This window comes from Apium graveolens, chromosome 7, assembly GCF_009905375.1.
Source record: "Apium graveolens cultivar Ventura chromosome 7, ASM990537v1, whole genome shotgun sequence".
In the NCBI taxonomy this organism is placed as follows: domain Eukaryota; kingdom Viridiplantae; phylum Streptophyta; class Magnoliopsida; order Apiales; family Apiaceae; genus Apium; species Apium graveolens.
In genome coordinates this window covers 267,148,674-267,158,473 of record NC_133653.1, presented here as the reverse complement: position 1 = coordinate 267,158,473, position 9,800 = coordinate 267,148,674, and positions in this window count along the sequence as shown.

Genomic DNA, 9,800 nt, shown 5'->3' with positions numbered 1-9,800 from the left:
AATCTTTTATATATTATTCTCGTGATTTTGATACTCAATAATTATGGACTACAATATAATTTGATTTCCTTTTTTTATTTTTTTCTAGGAATAAATTTTTAATAATCTATCATCTTCAAATGATACTGCATATAGTGACATACAAATATAATTTGACTTCTTTTTTTCTTTTTCCCTAGGAAACAAATTTTAACTAATCCATCATTTTAAATTATTTTCCCCTTCATAAAAAGAATGACCAATGGAATAATGCTGCATCTATTAAAAGCCACTAAATAATTTCACATAATACTTTATTTTTATTATATTAATTAATATTTTTTACATGCAAAAACTGAAATGAAATAGATTGAATCACTTATGTATTATGTTTTGTTTATAATCATATGATTTTGGTATCTTTGTTATTTATCGATTTCCAAATTATTTTGGTGATATCTTATGTATCCCTTCTCCCTGATTTTTGTGTGGTTTTTGATGTTATGATATTGGTTTCTTCTTATTTTATGTTTCCTTATGTCTTTAACTCACTTAATTTCACTTCTTATTATATAATTCTCACTTTTATATATAGAAAATATTAGTTTGCACGATAAAAAGACCAAGAGGTCATAATATATTTGGGATTCTCAAACCGGTCATGCACATCAAGCACGTTTTTCTCCTATTAACTTATCTCCTTCATACTATATTCATTATTTTATACTCAACTTTGGTGATTTGCATGTTTTGTTAAAGGTTATTAATAACCACTCCCCTAGATATGTTTTTTTTTATTTGTAATTTAACATTATTATTTTTCTTTTAAAGTGTCAGACAAACCCAAAAGGACATCAAATAGTTGAATTCAAGCTGTTGTGGTGTTGTGGTATGGTACTTAGAATGTCATAGTTAGTTTGTTATTTATTTTGCTATTCTCCCGGTTACATTGGAGTTAAGTCTTGCACTATATGATTTTAAAACTAAGTTAAATATTGAATTGTTTCGAGAAGAATAATTTATTGGTTTATAATATTTTTTAGCCAAAGAAATATTTGTATGGGTTGGTTTGATTAATTTATAATGAGAAAAGATTAAGCTATTTTAGCATAAATGATCATGAGAGTACATTTATAGGTCCACTCCTATTGCCTAAGTTAAATAGCTTACAAAGTTTTGCATTTTAGTGCGCTTAAAAAGTTGAATTTAACACATAATTAATGAATTTATGTTAATATGATTTAATTAAGGGTCATTAATTTGGTACCATTGGATCACTGTTGGAAAATTAATCTAAACTTATTTTATTGTGTTAAAGTTTTTATTTTATTTGTTTTAAGATCAGCTTGTACGTGTATGACTAGGTCATCCATCATAATAAACAAAAAATCAGGAGTAGTTCTATTTTATAGGTCTAGTTTATGCAAGTTGCACACTAGCTGCTTTATATTTACTTGTAATCATTCATTTTATCATTAGTGGAATACATTATTTAATATATACACCATGAGTTTTTTCACACAAAAACTGTATATACTTATATATACACATAAACGTGCTGGTTTACTACAGGTACTCATTATTATTTTTTGAACCTTAGATTTTTAAAAATCATAGAAAATCATTGTAGGTTCTAATAAGTTATCTCTATGTAAAATTCATTAAAACTTATTTTCAAGTAACAAAACTTCAACGATTAATGTGTTTCACATAAAAAAAATGATACAAAGATTCACTAATATGTAGGGGCTGTAATTCGGGTGATGGAGCCAGTTTCTAGCTGCTTTTAATCGAATCGAGCTTACCCGACTTGTTTTAACTGATCAAGCTAAAACTCTACGAACTCGACTCGTAAGTTTATGAGTCGTGTCGAGTTGGGACGTTTAGCTAAATGAGTCTGTTTTAACGAGTCAGGGGAAGCTGTTAATTTTTAATTTTTATACCTAACTAAACCTTCCTGAACTTGGCTTATTTAATTCTATAACTAGAGTAGATAGACTTATTGAATTCGAGCCGGAACTTTTGCCAATTTCGACTCATTTAACTAAATAAGTCAAACGAGCACATTAAAAAACCTATATGTATAACTTTAATTTTGAACTCATCTTTTCCGTTTGTCAAAATGGAACAAGAACAACTTCAAGAAGGCCAACAATGTCCAGACGAAAATAACCGAAAAAGAAGAAGAGGTTTGAGCCTTTTTAGCATACTCTTCGACAAATCTCATAAATCTGGATCAAATAAAATGAGAAGTTTTAGAATACGAACCATCTTGTCTTGTCCCTCAGTAAAATATTTTCCAGTTTTGTACAAATGTTGTAATTTAGCATGCATGGTACATATTTTTAATCTTTTTTATAAAATTTAAATTATCATAATATAATTTTTTGTTCAATGTTACATGAAATTATATTTTTGATATCTCTAATATTAAATTTGGGTAAAATGATTATATATAGACGCTGCATTCAAACATATATAAACTGAGTATGTATATATAGACATATGATAATATTTGGAATTGAGAAATGTTAACATATAATAAAACACAAAATCTCAGTTCATTTAAAATTTATGATGCCAAAAATCCTCGAAAAAAACTTTTGCCGTGATTGGGCTCCCATTCTCTTTACCGGAAAGGAAATTGAGATGATTACTACAACCATGTCAATATATAACTAGTACATTAGAGTGACATATATATCTAATAGTCAGCCTAGCTAATTTGGGTATGTTAAGAAACTCTTTAAGATCCCATTTCATGTACATATGATCCCACTCTAATTATGCAGTTTTTTAATCCAGGATTAGTTGGCTTTAAATCATACCTGCTCCTGGAAACCTGGTATATAACCTGATCAACACCTTTTGTGTAGTATATTAATCAAACTCTGGAAGAAAATAATAATACTTGCACCGATTGTTAATTAAAACTTACCGCACTACTAAAATGATTCATTTTATTGGATCTGGTACCTTAAAGTTAAATGTAGTTGGTATATCATTTCTGGACGCTGGCTTAACCTGAGCTTCTGCAACCTTGCAAGATCAATCTATATGATTAAACTCTAATTTGAACAAGAACAATATCTTGTTAGACAGCAGTATACATAGAGAATAATCCTAAAGACACATTCAATGTCATAGTAATTATGCTTGGAATTATTGCCAAAGCCCAGTATAAACCAAGTATGCCAAAGGCTTGTTACAGAAAAAATGACCCAAGTCCGTCAAGGCCCATTGTCAGAAGTCGTCAAGGCCCACACGTAGAGTTCGTCTAGATCTACGTATATGAGATTTTCATGGACTAGGCCGAATATGGCTGAAAGAATAGAGACATGACGTCAGACATGAATACTAGCTCCTACAATGAAGGATCTAGAATTCCTTTCCTTATAGGAGTCCTAATTACCATCTATGTTTACGAGTGTTCCCAAGTCTCCCAACACGAGTCTAATCCTAGACTCACCTCTATATTTAGGGGCTCTACCCCTCAACCTAGAATTACATTTTTGGGTTAATTCTCTACAACACAGAGATACATGGCATCTAGCGAGGATAGCTAGTGCCATCGTGAGAACAACCATTAAAGCTCCAAGATCAGAAACCCTAGAATTAAATATTAACAATCCTAGTTTTATTCCGTAATATTTTGACGCCGTATGGGAAAACAACAAGCATATGATACTTAACGAAGCAGAAACAAGAGTGGAAATAATCATCCCGCCTCATCACAAACAATCTCATCAACAGTGGAGATCTTATCACAGGATTTGATATCCTGATCAATGCCACAACCATGCACGAGATGCTGAGCTTCATGGATGGTTTCAGCGTTACGGTCGATCAAAATTCACAAAGATGACACTTGAAGAAATATTTCATAATCGACTTTGGTGTCTTTGGCCATCATGTTATGGCTTTTGGACATAAGAATGCATGATCTATTTATTAGAGACTATGAATAGATATTTTCCCATCTAATTGGAATGAGGATTGAGGTATATTTTTGATGAATTTTAGTCAAAATCCTAGCCAGGCCGATCATAATAATCACTTCAGGGAGACATTCAAAGTGTTAAGGTACCACAAGATGATGTTAAAACCTGCCAAGTACGCCTTTGGTGTTGGGTCTGGAAATATTCGGAGCACACAATCTCAAAAAGAGAAATCAAGGGCCAATCCCGATAAGATCAACCCATCCTAGATATGGAGCCACCACACTCCATCAAGGATGTTCAGAAATTGACCAGAAGAATTGTAGCTTCTGGAGGTCTATTTCCAAGTTTGATGAGAAATGGCTGCCCTTCTTCAAAATCCTTAAGAAGGTAAAGAATTTTGAATGGATAGCTGAGAGCCACGAGGCCCTTGAGCAGCTAAAAAAGTACATGACTGAGGCCCCATTGTTGTCCAAACCTAGTTCAGAGGATATTTTTACTTATACCTCGATGTCTCTTAACAAGCCGTGAATGCAGCCTTGATAAAGGAAGAACATACAATTTAGAGGTTGTCGACTATATGATCAAGGTGCTCTACAGAGTGATGTTAAACTATTCTACCAATGAATAGTTTCCGCTTGCCCTAGTCACAACCTCGACTAAGTTGAGACCATACTTTCAGGCCCACAAATCGAAGTCCTACGGACCAACCTTAATGAATATTTCATAGCCCGAAAGCAAGTGGAAGGCTTGTGACATGTACAGATGATCCCACTCCCACCATGTACAGATGATCCCACTCCCGTCATTTGCAGTTTCTTAATCGAGGATTAGTTGGCTTTAAGTCATACCAGCTACTCGAACCCTGGGTATATAACCTGATCAAACCTTTTGTGTAGTATATTAATCAAACTCTAGAAGAAACAATAATGTAGTACCAATTTTTAATTAAAACTCACGCACTACTAATATAGGTTCATTTGAATCGATATGGTACCTTAAATTAAATGTAGTTGGTGTATCATTTTTGGACACTAGCTTAACCTGAGCTTCTGCAACCTTGCAAGAGCAATCTATATGATTAAACTCTAATGTGAATAAGAAAAATAATGTTAGACAGCGGTATTATAGAAAATACATTCTAAAGACACATTAAAAATCATATTAAATATGCTTGGAATTCTTGTCCAAAGCCAGTACAAACCAGGTTGGTCAAAGGCTTGTTACAGGAAAAAGACACCCAAGTCGTCAAGGCCCATGGGCAGAAGTCATCAAAGCCCATGCGTAATGTCGTCTAGATCCATGAATATGAGATTTTCATGGATTAGGAATAATACGGATGAAAGAACAGAATACATGACGTCAAACATGGATCAGCTCCTACAAAGAAGGATCTAGAATTCCTTTCCTTATAGGGTCCTAAGTTGAAGAGTTTTCCACCAAGTCTCCCAACATGAGTCTAACCCTGCTCACCCTATATTAAGGGCTCTACACCCTCAACCTAAAACTATATTTGGGTTGATTCTCTACAACAAAGAGATACGTAGAGAATCTTTCAGAATAGTTTAGTGTTCCCACCGGAGAACAACTATTAAAGCTCCAAGATCACAAACCCTAGAATTAAATATTAGAATCCTAGTTTTTTATTCCCTAAATTTGGCACCGTCTGTGGAAAATAAAAATCATGATACTTACATGAAGCAGAAACAATAGTGGAAATATCTGTCCCGTATACACCAAATAATCTCATCAACAGTGGAGATACCCCTATCAAGGATTGATATCCTGATCAATGCCACAATCATGCACGAGATGCTGAGCTTCGTGGAGGGTTTCAGCGGTAACAATCAAATCAAAATTCACAAATATGGCACCTAAAATAGTTCTGTCATAATCGACTTTGGGTGTCTTTTGCCACATGTTATGACTTTTGGACATAATAATGCAGGATTGTTTACAAGAGATTGGTGAAAAAGATATTTTCCTATCTAATTGGAAAGAGGATTGAGGTCTATGTTTGATGACATGTTAGTCAAAAGACTAGCCAAGGCCGATCATAATAATCACCTCAGGGATATATTAAAAGTGCTAAGGTACCACAAGATGATGTTAAACCCTGCCAAGTCACCGTGTTGGGTCTGGATATATTTGGGGCACATGATCTCAAAAAGATGAATCAAGGCCATCCTAATAATACAAGCCCATCCTAGATATGGAGCCACCACACTCCATCAAGGATGTTGAGAAGTTAACCAGAAGAAATGTAGATCTGGGAGGTTTACTCCAACTTTTGATGAGAAATGGTTGCCCATATTCAAAATACTTAAGAAGGTGAAGAATTTTGAATGACTGAGAGCTACGAGGCCATTGAGCAAACTAAAGAGTACATTACTCAGGCCCTGTTGTTGGCCAAACCTAGTCCAAAGAACATTTTTTACTTATAACTTTGAGCACAATTAAAAATCACTATATGTATACTTTAATTTTGAACTCATATTTCCCTTTGTCAAAAATGGAACAAGAACAACTTCAAGAAGGCCACAATGTCCAGATGGAAAATAACCGAAAAAGAAGAAGAGTTTGAGCCTTTTTTAGCATACTCTTAGACAAATCTCATAAAGCTGGATCAAATAAAAATTAGAAGTTTAGAATACGAACCATCTTGTCTTGTCCCTCAGTAAAAATTCATTTCCAGTTTGTACAAATGTTCTAATTTCATGCATGGTAATATATTTAATTCGTTTTTTTAAAATTTAAATTATCATAATTATAATTTTTTGTTCAATGTTACATGAAATTATATTTTTGATATCTCTAATAATTAAATTTGGGTTAAAATGATTATATATAGGACGCTGCATTCAAACATTATATATAACTGAGTAGGATATATAGACATATGATATATATTTGGAATTGAGAAATGTTAACATATAATAAAACACAAAATCTCAGTTCATTTAAAATTTATGATGCCAAAAATCCTCGAAAAAAACTTTTGCGTGATTGGGCTCCCATTCTCTTTACCGGGAAAGGAAATTGAGATGATTACTACAACCAATGTCAATATATTACTAGTACATTAGAGTGACAATATATAATCTAATAGTCAAGCCTAGCTAATTTGGGTATGTTAAGAAACTCTTTAAGATCCCATTTCATGTACATATGATCCCACTCTAATTATGCAGTTTGGTTAATCCAGGATTAGTTGGCTTTAAATCATACCTGCTCCTGGAAACCCTGGTATATAACCTGATCAACACTTTTGTGTAGTATATTAATCAAACTCTGGAAGAAATAATAATACTTGCACCGATTGTTAATTAAAACTTACCGCACTACTAAAAGGATTCATTTTAATTGGATCTGGTACCTTAAAGTTAAATGTAGTTGTATATCATTTCTGGACGCTGGCTTAACCTGAGCTTCTGCAACCTTGCAAGATCAATCTATATGATTAAAGTCTAATTTGAACAAGAACAATATCTTGTTAGACAACAGTATACATAAAGAATAAATCCTAAAGACACATTCAATGTCATAGTAATTATGTTTGGAATTATTGTCCAAAGCCCAGTATAAACCAAGTATGCCAAAGGCTTGTTACAGAAAAAATGACCAAAGCCGTCAAGCCCATTGTCAGAAGTCGTCAGGCCCACACGTAGAGTTCGTCTAGATCTACGTATATGAGATTTTCATGGACTAGGCCGAATATGGCTGAAAGAATAGAAACATGACGTCAGACATGAATATATCTTTTTCTAAATTTTTTTAACATATCACTAAAATATATAGATCTGACATTTGTACGGTTGGATCATTCAATTTTTTTTAAAAAAAATCAAAACATGTATATGAGACTAAACACTATTGACAAGTACTAGTCAAACTGCTTGTTGACTGTTAAAATAGCAAAACAAATACATTTATTTTTTTCTAATTTTTTATCATATCACTAAATATATAGATCTTAACATCCGTACGGTTGGATCCTCCGTAAATCTTTTTAAAAAATCAAAACATCTGTATGGGACTAAACACTACTCAGAAGTACTGGTCAAATTACTGGTTAACTGTTAAAATAGCAAACCAAATATATTTATTTTTTTCTAAAAATTTTATCGTATCATTAAAATATATAGATCTTGACATAGCTATGGTTGGATCATTCATAAATATTTTGTAAAAAACTGAAACATAGGTATGAGACAAAACACTGGAAGTACTCGTCAAACTACTAGTTGACTGTTAAAATAACAAACCCAATACAATTATTTTTTCTAAACATTTTTTCATATCAATAAAATATATAGATCTTTACATCCTTACAGTTGGATCATTCATAAACATTTTTTAAAAAATCAAAATATCGGTACGGGACTAAACACTAGTAAGAATAACTGGTCAAACTACTAGTTGACTGCTAAAATAGCAAACCAAATACATTTATATTTTTCTAATTTTTTTATCATATCACTAAAATATATAGATCTTGACATCCTTATATTTAGATCATTCATAAATATTTTGTAAAAAATCGAAATATTGGTACGGGACTAAACACTAGTAAGAATAACTGGTCAAACTACTAGTTGACTATTAAAATAGTAAATCAAATACATTTATTTTTTTCTAAACATTTTTTCATATCATTAAAATATATAGATCTTGACATCCTCACGGTTGGATCATTCATAAACATTTTGTAAAAAACTGAAATATCGGTACGGGACTAAACACTAGTAAGAATAACTGGTCAAACTACTAGTTGACTGTTAGAATAGCAAACCAAATACATTTATTTTTTTCTAATTTTTTTATCATATCACTAAAATATATAAATCTTGACATCCTTACAGTTGGATCGTTCATAAATAATTTAAAAAAAATCAGAATCGATATGAGACTAAACACTAGTAAGAAGTATTGTCAAACTATTTGTTGACTGTTAAAATAACAAACAAAATACATTTAATTTTTGGTAAAAATTAATCAGATCACCAAAATATAGATCTTGATATCATTACGGCTGGACCTTCATAAATATTTTTTAAAAAAATCAAAAATTAGTGTGGGACTAAACACAAGCAAGAAATAGTGGTCAAACTACTGATTGACTGTTAAAATAGCAAATCATATACGTTAATTTTTTTCTAAAATTTATATCATATCACTAAAATATATATAAATCTTAATATTTGTTTCGCGAACAACTCGGTTCGCAAATAACTTGTACAAAGTTAGTAAGTTACTTAATTAATTTATTAAACAAAAATCTGAAAATAATTAATATTACCAAATGCATTCATAATAGATGAATAAAATTGATTTATACCAAAATTACAATTTTTAAAAAAGCGGAAAATTTCCCCCACTATTTTAATCTAAATAAATATTTAAATATTAGGCATATTCAATATTAATAAGTAAAATAGTAAATTCCACACAATCAGGTTGATTTTTGTTCAGAAAATAAATTCCTCCCAAATATAAATTCAACCAATTTTTTTACTAAATTCAACAAGAAACGGTTGAATTTAAAATCCATTGAATTTATTCATTTTTGGTGGAACTTTCCCGCGAACAAAAAAATTATTTATACTAAATTCAACCGGAAATCGTTGAATATGATTTCCGTTGATTTTATCCAGTTGAATTTAGTTTTGGGGGGAACTTTCCCGCTCACCCAAAAAATTAGTTGTTCTAAATTCAACCGGTTTTGGTTGATTACAAAACAATTGAATTTATTCGGTTGAATTTAACTATTGGTGGGAAATTTCCCGCGCACAAAAAAATTGGGAACACTAAATGCAAATGGTTCTGGCTGAATTTAAAACCGATTAAATTTAATCGGTTGAATTTGTTCGGTTGAATTTGAGT